Source organism: Colobus angolensis, unplaced genomic scaffold (assembly GCF_000951035.1).
Source record: "Colobus angolensis palliatus isolate OR3802 unplaced genomic scaffold, Cang.pa_1.0 Scaffold41, whole genome shotgun sequence".
Classification (NCBI taxonomy): domain Eukaryota; kingdom Metazoa; phylum Chordata; class Mammalia; order Primates; family Cercopithecidae; genus Colobus; species Colobus angolensis.
In genome coordinates, this window is record NW_012117488.1 from 2,511,825 (window position 1) to 2,528,964 (window position 17,140).

A 17,140-nucleotide genomic window follows, 5' to 3' on the forward strand; every position below is an offset into this window, starting at 1 on the left:
ATGTACCAATAACACTTAATTTTCAAAAACAGGTGGCACACACAAGCTATAGTTTGCAGACTTTTGCTTTATAGAAACATTGGTCAAAGTTTCATTATATATATGCTTTATTTTACATACATTTATAAGAATCATAAGGATTAGATTGTATATGTTAGAATCTTGAAATAATTATGTAGTGTTTCAAAATATTACACGATGAATCCCGAGAGGACCCACAGACCATCTGAAGGAAGTGGACTGCTCCTGCAGGACCCAGGAAACACTCCGAATATTCTGACTGCCCCAGCTGCAGAAGTGGGAAAAGGAGACTCTCCTCTCTGGAACACACACCGCCACTGGAGAAGCTGAAGGTCTGTGTGCAGGAGAAGTTTCCGACTTTAGCTGAAGCTGAGTCAGGTTAGAGAGCCAAGCAAAATACAGGGGTAGAGGAAGCAGCTGGAAGGCCCTGGGAGCTTGCTGGGTCCCCAGCAGCCCATTCTTGCCTGGCACCACAGGGATCTATCAGGAGGTCAGCCAGAGGAGCCTCTTGCCAGAACTCAGGGAAGTCACAAATCCAGCATGCAAACTTCACAGAAGGGTGAAGAACTAAAGTCCTTTTCTTTCTCAGCTGGGAGGTGGAAAGCCTCAGGTAAATTTTCAAGCCCCCTTGCCCTCTGCCTGGAAACAGACTCAGGGCTGTTGGTGGGTGTGGGGGAAGTCGGAGTGAGACCAGCCTTCCAGTTTGCATCAGAGCTGGGTGAGGCCTGTGACTGCTAGCTTCCTCCACTCCCCTGACAACCTGCATGACTCAGCAAAGGCAGCCATAATCCTCCTAGGTACACAACTCCTGTGACCTGGGAATCTCACTCCCACCCCCCACAGCAGCCACAGCAAGACCCACCCAAGGAGAGTCTGAGCTCAGACACTCCTAGCCCCACCTCAACCTCATGGTCCTTCTCCATCCACCCTGGTAGCAAAAGACAAAGGGCATTTAATCTTGGGAGTTCTAGGACCCTGCCCACCATCACTCCCTCTCCCACTGATGCTTTCTGGACAGTGCCACCTCCTCGCAGGAGACCAACAAGCACAAAAATAGAGCATTAAATCACCAAAGCCAAGGATCTTCATGGAGTCCATTTCACCCTCCACCACCTCCACCGGAACAGGCGCTGGTATTATAGCAGGATGAGCCGCAGACAAAACTCCTCAGACACTGAGTTAAAGAAGGAAGGGGTTTATTCGGCTGGGGGCATTGGCAAGACTCCTGTCTCAAGTGTTGAGCTCCCAGAGTGAGCAATTCCTGTCCCTTTTACGGGCTCACAACTCTAAGGGGGTGTGTGTGAGAGGGTCATGATCGATTGAGCAACCAGCAGGTATATGACTGGGGGCTGCATGCACCAGTAATTAGATCGGAACAAAACAACATAGGGATTTTCACAGTGCATTTCACAGTGCAATGTCTGTAATCTATTGATAACATAACCCATTAGGTCATGGGTTGATCTTTAACTACCAGGCCCAGGGTGTGGTACCAGGCCATCTGCCTGTGGATTTCCTTTCTGCCTTTTAGTTTTTACCTCTTCTTTCTTTGGAGGCAGAAATTGGGCATAAGACGATATGAGGGGTGGTCTCCTCCCTTATTCCCTCCTTTTGAGACTCTCACTCACTTTATTAGTGGGAGTTGTCACTTTCATTTTCACTACCCATGTCTTCTTGCAAGACAGATCGATAGTGATTCATATAGTATACTTGTGCTGAAGCATTTTGGTGAACTAAGGTAGTGATGAAGCTTTTTATCATTTGAAGAAGTGCAGGTATCAAACAAGGGAGCAGTAGGTAGGTTCCTATTATTATTATAACTGCTATTATAAGAGTTTTAAATCCTCCTAGTGCTGGGAACCATTTTCCAAACATGTCCCCAGGATCAAATCCATGCCACACTTGCATGGGCACATGTGCCAGTTTTGTCATATCTCTAACTATGTCTTCAACTACTTGCCCTTGATCATCTATTTGTAGACAGCAATTAATAAGGTTAAATTTCCCACAGACCCTTCCTTCAGCTGCTAGCAAGTAGTTGAGAGCCAATCTATTTTGATAGGTAGCATTTCTCATCTTAGTTTCTTGCAGGGCCAGAATAGTCAAGGCTTTGCCAGTTTTATTAGTGATTACTTCAAAGACAGCTTGTAACCATATGATTTGGTTGATCATATAAATGGGGGTCCGGTATCCCCATAAGCTGTCTTGTGCCCAAGTAGCAGGGTCATAATATTGTATGATTCTCTCAGGGGGCTATTCACCATCTTTCCAATTTCCTATAGCTATGCTTCTCTTTTCATAGGAAGCATAGACAGGGAAGCCCAGGAGTTCACCTGTTTTTATGGGCAGTAAGAAGAAAGATGGTTTAATAGTGCCAATAACACAACTACCTGCCCACTAGTCAAGTAATCTGGCATAAGCTCTATGCCCACATATCCAGTATAATCCAGTGGGGGCTGTCCAGTCCCGGTGGGACTCCAGGTGGGTCCACACAGTTTGCAACTTTGGAAATTTGCTAAATGGATTCCTCTCTGTTTGATTTGAACTCCACCAAGTGACTGTTTTTGTGGTACCATTATACAGTTTCTGTCCCAGACAACTAAGTCGTCCTACGGGATGAGTGAATTATTTTCCTTCTCTAGCTATGCAATATTGTCCGATAATTGAGGCTTTTAGGACCCAGAAATTATCAGGGTGATTCTTTTGAGCTGGAATTCATCAGGAACTGGGTCTGTAGGTACTAATTCTCGAGCTTCCCATGGCCACTGATCTCCCATTACAGTTCCTCCACATATATAACATGAAGTGATATTAAGAGACTGGGCTACATGCTTGGCTAATTGCAAAAACACATTTCTTGTTTTTCCTGTAATTTCTGGTACTGGTACATTTGGTTCATCATAGAAAGTTTGAAACACTGGTTCAGGAGAGCATTTGTAAACTTCTCCTCAAATCAAGATATTTACTTGAGGATATAGTCCAGCCCCATCGATTCCTAAGGTCACACACTCCCCTTTTTTCCAGTGAGGATCGTGGAGATTGTTTATTATGAGCTCTAAGGGGTTACATTGTCCCTTAGTACAGGAAGGGCCATTTTTTCCTTTCTGAAGGTGAACTGGATCCTTTTCATTTTTTATCCATGTGGCCCAAATGACACAAGACCAGTATCCACATTCATTCCACACAGTCCTAATTCATGACACATGTACCTATTTTCAGCCATATAGCCTTTCTCCCAACTAAAAGAGCCACATCTCTTTCCTAACTTATTGCTATTAACAATGGCACAGGCATCAAATTTCAAGATTATTGTTTGGGCACCCCTTTTTCTTCTCTTCTGGCTAATACTTTACTTGTACCATTTATGAGTCCCCACCAGTCTTCAGTCCTTAATCTTACTTCAAAAACTGTGGACATGGGAGGCTCAGAGAGGTCATAACACACATCTGGTTGGTCGTTTCCTGGGCTACGTACCTTGTACTGAGTGTCATTATATAAACATATTCCTTTTAAAGTTCCTAGGCATTCACAGTAACTATAGAACAGAAAGATTGTTTTAACTAGTTGTCCTACCTCGGTAACCTCATGTATACACTGAGAGCAGTCTTCCATGCAGGGAAAATCAGTGGAAGTTTTCACTATACAAGTCCAAATTATAAGGAAAATGAGTCCCACGATGATTCTCCTCATGTTTCAGCCGTGCGTAGACCAGTCAGCTTCTGGGTGTTACTGGAGCAGGGCTTGTCGTCCTTCTCAGAGGCACTTTGCAGGGGTTGTCCGGGCTCAGTTTTGCCTCCCAGGTTTCATCGGCTGCAGGTTTCACATGGCTGTGGTGGATCCAGGTTGGGATTCCTTCTACCTTTACAGCCATGGGGGTGGTCAGGATGATGGTCTAAGGTCCTTTCCACCGTGGCTGCAAAGGGGCTACATTCCAGTCCTTGATCCACACGCGATCACCTGGAGAGAAAGGGTGAACTGGGGAGAATAAGCTGATGGGACACCTCTCATTTACCCAAGTTGAGATTGTTTGTGCAATTTTTCCTAAAGCCTGTAGCTGTCGCTGTAATTCAATTTCACCTAACTCTCGGGGAGTGCCTGGAAGCTCCTGTAGTATAGGAGGAGGCCTATGATACAGTATTTCATAAGGGGAGTATCCTGTTTTCTTAGAAGGAGTGCACCTAATTTTAAACAATACTATAAGAAGGGCCTTTATCCACTTTAATCCTGTTTCCTGACATATTTTCCCTAAACTATTTTTGACAGTTCGATTCATTTGCTCCACCTTTCCTGAACTTTGAGGTTGGTAGGCAGCATGTAGCTTCCAAGTGATTCCTAATGTTTTTGCTGTCTTCTGTACCAACTCGGTCACAAATGCCAGCCCATTATCTGAGCTGATTTGTAAGGGCAGTCCAAACCTAGGAATAAGATCTCGGAGAAGCACATGGGTTATCTCATAGGCCTTTTCAGTTCATGTTGGATAAGCCTCCACCCACCCAGAGTAAGTACACACAAGAATCAGCAAATACTTGTTACCTCCACATTTTGGCATTTCTGTGAAATCCACTTGAAGATCTTCAAAAGGAGCCGCTCCATAAGCTTGTATGCCAGGTGGAACACTAGCGCCTTGCCTCGCATTGTACTGTTGGCAAGTAACGCACCATTGTGCTACTGCTTTGGCAAGGGCTGACAAGTGTGAGATGTAGAAGTACTGACCTAACAATTTTTCAAGTGACTCTTGACCTAGGTGAGTGGTTTTGTGCATGGCCAATACTATTGTGGCTCCCAGCAACTATGGCACAGCTATCCTCCCATCTGGCAGTCTGATCCATCCTCCTTTTATTACTTGCCCCCTTTCTGCTTGGAAGAAGTCTTTTTCTTCCTTAGAATAGGCAGGTACCAGGTCAGGTGTTTGAGGGAGTAAGGGGGCTACTACTGATGCCTGGTAAGGGGTAGATGCTGCTTTTCAAGCTTCTGAATCAGCTCGAGAGTCTCCTAAGTCCACTGAGATGGAGGCTCGCTGGTGTCCCCTGCAGTGCATGACTGCCACCCCCTGAGGTTTCCACACTGCCTCTAATAATCGTAGAATTTCTTGTTGATGTTTTATGTCCTTTCCCCCAGAGTTTAACAGACCCTTTTCCTTATATAATGCTCCATGCACTTGGAGGGTTAGAAAGGCATATCGAGAGTCAGTGTAGATGTTTACCGTCTTACCTTCACTGAATTCTAGAGCCCGAGTTAAAGCAATGAGCTCAGCCTTCTGGGCTGAAATGCTCAGTGGCAATAGTTTGGCTTCAATGACAGTATCCAAAGTTACCACCTCATATCCTGCCCATCTTTCTTCTTGTGGGTTAATGAAGCTGCTCCCGTACACGTATAATTCCCAGTCTACTGATGTTCATGACTGGTCCTGAAGGTCAGGTCTGCTAGAATAAATTGAGTCCAATACCTCAACACAGTTATGCTCCACTGGGCTCTCTGATACTGGGAGCAGGGTGGCAGGGTTTAGGGTGTTACAGACCTCAACAGTTATGTGAGAATTTTCACATAGCAAGCTTTGGCACTTGGTTAATCTAGCACTTGTTAGCCAATGATGCCCTTTGGTATTCATCAAAGTTACCACAGCATGGGGAGCCTTTATATTCAAGTTTTGCCCAAGGGTTAGTTTATCTGCTTCTTGTTGCTGTTGCTGCCAGGGCTGTTGCTGCCAGGGCCCTTAGACATGGTGGCCAGCCTTTGGAAACTCCATCTAGTTGTTTTGAGAGATAGGCCACTGGCCTTGGCCAGGGACCCACAGTCTGGGTTAAAACTCCAATTGCCATTTTTTCTCTTTCTGACACATAGAGTGTAAAGGGCTTTGTCAAATTGGGTAGTCCTAGGGCTGAGGCCAACAAAACTTTTTCCTTTAACTTACAAAAGGCTTGCTGTTGTAGACACCCCCATTCAGAAGGCTCCCAGTCACCCCACTTTGTAACCCCGTACAAAGGTTTGACTAGTACTGCAAAGTTTGGAATCCATAATCTGCAAAACCCCACAGCTCCTAGGAATTCCCTTACTTGCCTTCTGGTTTTAGGTTCTGGTAGGCTGCAGATGACCTGCTTTCTTTCTGACCCCAGGCTGCACTCCCCTTTCTGAATAGTGAATCCCAGGTAGCGTACCTGCTGTCTGCAGATCTGAGCTTTCTTCTTGGACATCTTATACCCACAGTCCTCCAGGTGCCGAAGCAGGGCATCAGTCCCTTTTGCGCACCCAACTGTCATGGAGTGTCCCAGCAGAAGGTCATCCACGTACAGAAGCAAGATGCAGCCTAGGTCTTTAGCAGGAAACTTTTGCAGGTCTCGAGCCAGGGCCTCCCCAAAGATAGTAGGGGAGTTCTTGAACCCTTGGGGAAGCCGGGTCCAACTGTACTGAGTAGTGACACCCGACTCCAGATCTTCCCACTGAAAGGCAAATAGCTTCTGGCTCTCAGGAGCTATTCTGATGCTAAGGAAGGCATCTTTTAACTCCAGACAGGTAAACCAGCTGTCCTCAGCTGGCAGCAGCCCTAACAATGTGTAAGGGTTAGGAACCATTGGGTGCAGAGTCACTGTAGCTTGGTTGACCAAGCACAAGTCCTGTATTGGCCAGTGGTCCTTAGTCCCTGGCTTAGGGACAGGCAGGAGAGGCGTGTTCCATGGAGACTGGCAAGGAACTATAATTCCATAGGCTTTCAAGCACCTGAGATGAACCTGGATTCCTTCAAGAGCTTCTCTGGGAAATGGATACTGCTTTTGTCTAATTGGTTGGGCCCCAGCCTTAACTTCTATGAGTACGGGGGCTTGGTTGACCGCCAGTCCCAGAGGGTTATCCTCTGCCCATACTCAGGGCCATCACTTAGCCAGAGCTGATTTTATCTCTTGGCCTGGCTTGGTTAGAAAAAGTCTCCATCTTTCTTCCCGGGGGACCGTAAGGGCCATGATAACTCTGTCCCCGGTAACTTCAGCTGTAAAGAGCCCTGTTTTGTAAAGGAGATGGTGGCTCTCAGCTTGCTAAGCAAGTCTCTTCCCAGCAAGGGCAAGGAACAACCAGGCATGTACAAGAACTGGTGAACTATCTCATGTCCCCCAACCAAGCAGGCCCGTGGTAGACAGAAAGCCTGCTTAGTGGAAACTCCTGTTGCTCCAATTATATCAATGGGCTTCTTGGATAAGGGGGTGACCGGGGTGGTCACTACTGAATGTTCAGCACCAGTATCGACCAAAAACTTAATGTCCTTGCCCCCAATTGTAATCCTGACCGTGGGCTCCTTGGGGGCACTTGAGCCTGATCCCCTTCAGTCCAGTAACCCTTCAGCCAGATTTAACAAAGCTCCCTCATCTTTATCTGAGGTATTTTGTTCCAAACTACCTTACTTTTCCTTCAGTTGGGGACACTTATCTTTCCAATGTCCTATTTCCTTACAATAGGAGCATTGGTTATGTTGCAAGCATGGGCGAGTAAACTAGGTGTTCTTCCCTGAACCCCTCTTTCCCTTTCCTTTCAGTGGAATTCCCTTTAATGGCCACAGCCAGTAAGTCAGCATTTCACCTAGCCTGGCATTCACCTTCCTTATGGCTTTCTCTGTGGCTTGTTACATGTCTATTCACAAACACTTGATTGGCTATTTCCAGTAACTGTGAGGTATTCATATCCACAAACCCAGCCTGTTTCTGCAATATTCTCCTGATATCATCTGTGCTTTGAGTAACTAAGGCCATGTTAATCATGCGCTGATTTTCACAGCTATCTGGATCAAAAGGAGTTTACATACTGTAAGCCTCACACAGTCTTTCATAGAATTGTGCTGGACTCTCCTCTTCTCCTTGGATGATTTGTAGCCTTTTGAGCCCCTTTCTTTAGACCTTCTATTAATGCCTCACGGTACCGTATTAGCCTCTCCATGTCTGGTCCCTCATTCAGGTCCCATTGGGGGTCTGTTCCTGGCAGTTGAATTCTTACATATTCTTGGGAGTTTTGGTAATCGGCTGGGACATGCTCCTCTAGTCACTTAGTTGCCACCTGGAGCATCCTTTGCCTTTCATCTGTATTAAAGAGGTACATGAGCAGCTGGTGGCAATCTGTCCAAGTAGGATTATGAGTCTGTATAATAGTTTGGAGCAAGTCAATTAAAGCTTGAGGCTTTTCAGTGTAAGATGGAGTATTATTTTTTTCCAATTGAGGAGGTCAGCAGAGGTGAAAGGTTGAAAGGCATGCCTTTACACTATGTGTCCATCCTCATCTATCCCAGTATATCACTGCTCTCTCGGGGCATTTGGATTCCAGTTTTGGGTTGCAAGCGAGCTGCCAAGGGAGGAGTTTCTCCCACAGCTTCACTTCCTCTCTTGTCTACTCTGGGTGGTCTAGGGGTGTGGTCATCTGGTGGAGGTGGAGGTATTGTGGGCTCAGGGGTGGGGAGCCCTACCTCGCGATAAAGAGGGGGTATTGCTGGTACCAGTTCCTGCCATGATTCTTCTGGTGTTGGGTCGGACAGGACTTTTTGGTGCTGACTTCCCTCGGCAGGTGGAGCGAAGACCTTCCTTAACTAACTGTCCCTTTGCTACTAGTACTGCTGCTGCCTGTCCTCTTAACCACTGTGAGGGGTTCAAAACTAGCTGTAACAAAGAATCTATATATGGGAACTGATCTGGGTACCCTAACAGGTTACCCTGTGCCATGCCTTCACGACAAGGGACCTGTCCAGGCTTCCTTCTGATGGCCAACCCACCTCTAATGCTGGCCAATCTATCTCACACAAAGTTCTAAGTTTTCCTGGTGTCATCATGACTCCACAGTCTCCCTTAAATCCCTTTTTGAAATTTTTCAACATAGTTCCTAGTGGGGTGGGCTTACTTTGTGCCTGACCCATGTTTCCTCGAGACAAAACACCACGCTCACACCACACACACACCACAAAACAAAGAATGGGTAAAAACGGCACACACACACTTTTACAGTTCATGCCAAACCAGAATCAAAAACCAAAGTCAGAGTATCAAGAAATCTAAGCCAGGTCAAAACCAAAACCACAGTATTAAGCAATCCAAGTCAAGTCAAAAACCAAAACCAAAGTGCCAGTACAGACGCACCGTGGGTGATCAGGCCATGCTTCCACTGAAATGGAGTAGGCAAGTTCCCAAGACCAGTCCTGTCAAGCAATTTAAACCAAGTCAAAACCAAAACCAAACCAAAGTGCCAATAAGGGCATGCTGTGGGCGATCAGGCCATGCTTCCACTCAAATGGAGTGGGCAAGTTCTCAAGACTAGTCTTACCAAGTTTCAGATGTCCGGACTCCAAGTACCAGTTCCTTCCTGGTGTTCAGCCACTGCATTGATCCTCCATGGTAGCCTGCTACACACTGCTCTGGCGAGGCGTCCCACAGGGGCAAATGCCTACCCGGGAGTGCTCTCAGGATCCGCATCGCTCAGGCTGGTCAGAGTCCCCCGCAGGAATGTTCCATAGGGCAGGCTTAAGCCACCTAAGGAGCTGCCTTGACCATCTGCCAATCACCTCACTTCCCAGTCAGGGAATCAAGAAATGTAGCAAGATGAGCCACAGACAAAACTCCTCAGACACCGAGTTAAAGAAGGAAGGGCTTTATTCAGCTGGGAGCTTCAGCAAGACTCACATCTCCAACAACTGAGCTCCCCGAGTGAGCAATTCCTATCCCTTTTTAAGGGCTCACAACTCGAAGAGGGTCCATGTGAGAGAGTTGTGATCGATTGAGCAAGCAGGGGGCACATGACTGGGGGCTGTGTGCACATCAAATTAGAACGGAACAGAATAGGACAGGGACCTTCACAGTGCTTTACCATAAAATGTCTGTACTCTATAGATAACGTAACCTTAGGTCAGGGGTCAATCTTTAACTACCAGACCCAGGGTGTGGCGCCAGGCTGTCTGCTTGTGGATTTCATTTCTGCCTTTTAATTTTTACTTCTTCTTTCTTTGGAGGCAGAAACTGGGCATAAGACAATATGAGGGGTGGTTTCCTCCCTTAGTATCCATGGCTGAGAGACCCAGTACCAGCCTGGAGCTGGGTAGATGCACTGGCTGGCTAGACTCAGAAGAGAGACAACAATCACTGCAGTTCAGCTCACAGGAGCCATACCCATAGGAAAAGGGGGAGAGTACTACATCAAGGGAACACTCCGTGGGACAAAAGAATCTGAACAACAGGCTTCGGCCTTAGACCTTCCCTCTGACAGAGCCTACCCAAATGAGAAGGAACCAAAAAACCAGCTCTGGTAATATGACAAAACAAGGCCCTTCAATACCCCCCAAAAATCATCCTGGTTCACCAGGAATGGATCCAAACCAAGAAGACATCCCGATTTATCTGAAAAAGTATTCAGGAGGTTAGTTACTAAGCTAATCAGGGAGGGACCAGAGAAAGGTGAAGCACAAAGCAAGGAAATCCAAAAAATGATTCAAGACGTGAAGGTATAAATATTCAATAAAATAGACAGCTTAAAGAGAAACAATCAACAATTCAGGAAACTTTGGAAACACTTTTAGATGTGCAAAATGCTTTGGAAAGTCTCGGCAATAGAATTGAACAAGCAGAAGAAAGAAATTCAGAGCTCAAAGACAAGGTCTTTGAATTAACCCAATCCAACAAAGACAAAGAAAAAAGAATAAGAAAATATGAACAAATCCTCCAAGAAGGCTGGGATTATGTTAAATGACCAAACCTAAGAATAATGAGTGTTCCTGGGCAAGAAGAGAATTCTAAAAGCTTGGAAAACATATTTGGGGGAGTAATCGAGGAAAACTTCCCCAACCTAGCTAGAGACCTAGACATGCAAATACAAGAAGCACAAAGAACACCTGGGAAATTCATCACAAAAAGATCTTTACCTAGGCACGTTGTCATCAGGTTATCCACAGTTAAGACGAAGGAAAAAAATCTTAAGAATCCAAAGTTAAGAAGAAGGAAAAAAATCTTACCTGGTGAAACAGAAGCACCAGGTAACCTATAAAGGAAAACCTATCAGATTAACAGCAGATTTCTCAGCAGAAACCCTACAAGCCAGAAGGCATTGGGGCCCTATCTTCAGCCTCTTCAAACAAAACAATTATCAGCCAAGAATTTTGTATCTAGCAAAACTAAGCATCATATGTGAAGGAAAGAAACAGTCCTTTTTAGACAAAAAAAAAAATGCTGAGAGAATTCACCATTACCAAGCCACCACTATAAGAACTGCTAAAAGGAGGTTAAATTGTGAAACAAATTCTGGAAACACATCAAAACAGAACCTCTTTAAAGCATAAATCACACAGGACCTCCAAAACAAAAATACAAGATAAAAAGCAAAAGCAAAAACAAAAACAAAAAACAAAAAAACAAAGTACACAGGCAACAATGAGCATAAAGAACACAACGATTACCTCACATTTCAATACTAACATTGAATGTAAATCATCTAAATGCTCCACTTAAAAGATACAGAACTGCAGAAAGGATAAGAACTCACCAATCAACTATCCACTGTCTTCAGGAGATTTGCCTAACACAAAAGGACTCACATAAAGTTAAAGGTGTGGGAAAAGGCATTTCATGCAAACGGACACCAAAAGCAACCAGAGGTAGCTATTCTTATATCAAGCGAAACAAACTTTAAAGCAACAGTGGTTAAAAGAGACAAAGAAGGACATTATATAATGATAAAAGGCCTTGTCCAACAGGAAAATATCACAATCCAAAACATATATGCACCTAACACTGGAGCTCCAAATTTATAAAATAATTACTAATAGACCTAAGAAATGAGATAGACAGCAATACAATAATAGTGGAGGACTTCAACACTCCACTGACAGCACTAGACAGGTCATCAAGACAGGTCATCAAGATAGAAAAACAACAAATAAACAATGGATTAACTGTACTTTGGAACAAATGGACTTAACAGATACATACAGAAAATTTCTTCCAACAACCTCAAAATACACATTCTATTCAACAGCGCATGGAGCTTTCTCCAAAATGGACCACATGATAGGCCATAAAATGAGCCTCAATAAATTTTTAAAAATTAAAATTATATCAAGCATACTCTCAGACCACAGTGCAATAAAACTGGAAATCAACTCCAAAGGGAACCTTCAAAACCATGCAAATACATGGAAATTAAATAACCTGCTCCTGAAAGAGCATTGGGTCAAAACCAAAATCAAGATGGAAATTTAAAAATTCTTCAAACTGAATGACAATAATGACACAACCTATCAAAACCTCTGGGATACAGCAAAGGCAGTGCTAAGGAGAAAGTTCATAGCCCTAAACACCTACATCAGAAAGTCTGAAAGAGCACAAACAGATAATTGAAGGTCACACCCCAAAGAACTAGAGAAACAAGAACAAACCAAACCCAAACCCAAACCCAGCAGAAGAAAGGAAATAACCAAGATCAGAGAAATAAATGAAATTGAAAAAAAAATTACAAAGATAAATGAAACAAAAACCTGGTTCTTTGAAAAGATAAATAACATTGATAGACCATTAGCAAGATTAGCTAAGAAAAGAAGAGAGAAAATCCAAATAACTTCACTAAGAAACAAAACAGGAGGTATTAAAACTGACACCACTGAAATACAAAAAATCATTCAAGGCTACTATAAACACTTTTACGCACATAAACTAGAAAACCTAGAAGAGATGGATAAATTCCTGGAAAAATACAACCCACCTAGCTTAAATCGGGAAGAATAAGATACCCTGAACAGACCAATAACAAGCAGCGAGATTGAAATAGCAATTTAAAAATTACCAACAAAAAAAGTCCAGGACCAGAAGGATTCACAGCAGAATTCTACCAGACATTCAAAGAATTGGGACCAATCCTTTCAACACTATTCCACAAGCTAGAGAAAGAAGGAACCCTTCCTAATTCATTCTATAAAGCCAGCATCATCCTAATATCAAAACGAGGAAAAGACACAACCAAAAAAGAAAACTACAGACCGACATCCTGGATGACCATAGATGCTCAAATCCTTAACAAAATACTAGCTAACCAAATCCAACAACATATTGTTATGGGCGGGTCTTTGTTCTTAGAGCTCCCAAGATGGGGCGGGCCACTCCCAAGATGGCAGCAGACCTTTTGTTCTGTGACCTGGGGTTCTTAGCCTCACGGATTCCAAGGAATGGAACCTTGGGCCATGTGATGAGTGTTATAGCTCTATTAGAAGCCGTGGGTCATGGAAGAGAACCGTGGAACCCAGCAACTAGTGTTCAGCTCGATTAGGACGAACCCTGGGCCCTTAGCCATACAGGAACAATGCCCAGCCCAACTAGGCTCAACGAGGAGCGGCAATGGGTGCCTCACTGGATGTTCCTTGTACGCCGATTTTGCTGAGAGTTTTAATCATAAAGGGATGCTTCATTTTGTTGAATGCTTTTTCTGCATCTATTGAGATGATCATGTGATTTTTGTTTTTAATTCTGTTTATGTGATGTATCACATTTATTGACTTGCATATGTTAAATCATCCCTGCATCCTTGGTATGAAACCTACTTGATCATGGTGGATTATCTTTTTAATATTGAGATACAGGACTAGCTGGATTTCCTAGGTCAACTAAGAATTCCTAAGCCTAGCTAGGAAAGGTGACCGCACCCACCCTTAAACATGGGGCTTGTAACTCAGTTCACACCTGACCAATCAGTTAGTAAAAAGGGCCCACTAAAATACAAATTAGGCTAAAGCAGGAGGTAAAGAAATAGTCAAATCATGTATCGCCTGAGAGCACAGGGGGAGGGACAATGATCAGGATATAAACCCAGGCATTCAAGCAGGGAGCAGCAACCCCCTTTGGGTCCCCTCCCACTGTATGGGAGCTCTGTTTTCACTCTATTAAATCTTGCAACTGCACATTCTTCTGGTCCATGTTTGTTCTAGCTTGAGCTGAGCTATCGCTCGCCGTCCACCACTGCTGATCACCGCCGTTGCAGACCCGCCGCTGACTTCTACCCCTCCGGATCCAGCAGGTTGTCCAGCAGCAGAGTAAACAGACAACCCACAGAGTGGGAGAAAATCTTCACAATCTATACAACTGACAAAGGACTAATATCCAGAATCTACAACGAACTCAAACAAATCAGTAAGAAAAAAAACAAAGAAACCCATCAAAAAGTAGGCTAAGGACATGAATAGACAATTCTCAAAAGAAGACATACAAATGGCCAATAACCATATGGAAAAATGCTCAGCATAACTAATGATCAGGGAAATGCAAATCAAAACCACAATGCAATACCATCTTACTCCTACAAGAATAGCCATAATCAAAAAATCATAAAACAGTAGATGTAGGCATGGATGCAGTGAACAGGAACGCTTCTACACTGCTGGTGGGAATGTAAACTAGTACAGCAACTATGGGAAACAATGTGGAGATTTCTTAAAGAACTAAGAATTGAACTACCAGCAATTTGATCCAGCAATCCCACTACTGGGTATCTACCCACAGGAAAAGAAGTCATTATTTGAAAAAGACCCTCGCACATGCATGTTTATAGTAGCACAATTCACAATTGCAAAATCATGGAACCAACCCAAATGCTCATCAATCAATGACTGGGTAAAGAAACGGTGATATATATATACAATGGAATACTATGCAGCCATAAAGAGGAATGAATTAACAGCATTTACAGTAACCTGGATGAGATTGGTGACTATTATTCTAAGTGAAGTAACCAAGGAAAGGAAAACCAAACATCGTATGTTCTCACTAATATGTGGGAGCTAAGCTATGAGGATGCAAAGGCATAAGAATGGACTTTGGGGACTTGGTGGGGAAGAGTGGGAGAGGGGCAAGGGATAAAAAGACTACAAATATGGTGCAGTGTATACTGCTCAGGTGATTGTTGCACCAAAGTCTCACAAATCACCACTGAAGAAATTACTCATGTAACCAAATACCACCTGTACCCCAGTAACTTATGGAAAAAATAAATAAATATTACATGATGAGAAAAAAGCAGGAAAGCAGTTATGCCATTCAATCCACATTAATAACTGTCTTTCCTGATTGCTTAGGGGCCTTTTTTTTTTTTAATAATGAACTCCCTCCTCTCCCATCAAATGGAAATGCCTCTTCACAGTTGAGCATGGTGCTCCCAAGCAGTATTTCTTCACCTGAACTGAAACTTCATAGGGGACCAGTAAAGACCACAACATATAGATGGTATGTTTTTGTAGATATGCTTTGATAGGGTTTGGCTGTGTCCCCACCCAAATCTTATCTTTAATTGTACTCCCATCATTCCCACGTATTGTTGGAGGTATGCAGTAGGAGATAATTTGAATCATGGGGGTGGTTTTCTCCATACTGTTCTCATGGCAGTGAATACGTCTCACGAGATCTGATGGTTTTATCAGGGGTTTCTGCTTTTGCATCTTCTTCATTTTCTCTTGCTGCCACCATGTAAGAAGAGCCTTTCACTTCCTGCCATGATTCTGAGGCCTCCCCAGCCATGTGGAACTGTAAATCCAATTAAACCTCTTTTTCTTCCCAGTCTCAGCTATATCTTTATCAACAGCATGAAAACAGACTAATACATACTTTATCTTTTCTTTTCCAAGCTGTATTGCTACAAAGGATTAAATAAAATACATTTTTTATCACTGAAGAAACTTCACAGTAGAAAAATTTCACTCTGCCTTCAAAACCAAATAATAGTTTCTTTATCAACCATTTAAAATAAGAAAATTGAAACTCAGCAAAATTAAGTTACTTCCTCCTTAGTTTGGTAGCATCGATGTCCCTACCTGATTCCATATCATCTGACTTCTGATTCAGTGCTTTTCTTTAATATCTCCGGGAATCAAATAAAGCTCTCTCTCCAAGGAGGCATGTTGCTTTCACCAGTGCTCCTCAATCCTGATAGGCATTAAAATCACCTTATTAAGTATAAAGATTCCCTGGCCCCTACCCTTCCTCTGACTTTCTGACATAGTAGGTCTGAGAGTGTCATTGAGTGCAACAATGACAAGAAAATGGCAATGCAATGCTGTGTTTTTCTTGCATCGTTCCTGGATCTACAACCAGGAGTATTGACCATTGGGAGCCTGATTAAGTTGGCTCTGGAGTCCTTTTGGAATGAGCCTGTAGCTTTCTCTATCTATATGACAAGGTGCTTCAAGTTTCCCTTATTCATTTCCTGCCTGTTTGCTGAAGCTACCACAGCTTAAGGCCTACAATTGCTGGCCTGTATGGTATGTGCCTCTGTGCCAAAAATATTTTCAGTTTACAGAAGTATTTCTTCTCTTGTTTAAGTAGTAAGTTGCTAGTTTTCCTTCTCTGAGTTTAGTGAAAGGAAATACAAGCTCCTCTGATCTACAGGGAAGGAGACATCAAATACTGAGATCCTGACAAAAAAAAAAAAATTAGAAATCCCTCAGTGAAACCTTTCCAATCAGTCTTATAAATGACCAGGCTCAAGAATCAACTAAGCCAAATAAAGTGATTCTACCAAAAATTTTTTTTAAATCATAAAGATTTAAGAAATACTTTTAATCTTTGATGCATTAAATAGTAAAACTGAAAATCAACATTTCAACATTCTGACAACTCTATGTGTGTAACTTCTACAACTCAGACAAATGGAGTAATTTCTGAAAAAAGCACAAACAAGCAACTAAAACTCACCCAAGTTAAAATAGATAACCTGAACTCTCATATAATTTCTAAAGCAACTAAAATGGAGTAAAAAAGTTAAGAATCTGAAAAACAAATCTCCACATCCAGATGGTTCCTCTTGACTGGTAAATCTTACTAAGCTTTTATTTTAAATAATACCAATTCTTTTTTTTTTTTCTTTTTTGAAACAGAGTCTCGCTCTGTAGCCCAGGCTGGAGTGCGGTGGCCGGATCTCAGCTCACTGCAAGCTCCACCTCCCGAGTTTACGCCATTCTCCTGCCTCAGCCTCCCAAGTAGCTGGGACTACAGGCACCTGCCACCTCGCCCAGCTAGGTTTTTGTATTTTTTAGTAGAAATGGGGTTTCACCGTGTTAGCCAGGATGGTCTCTATCTCCTGACCTCGTGATCCGCCCGTCTCGGCCCCCCAAAGTGCTGGGATTACAGGCTTGAGC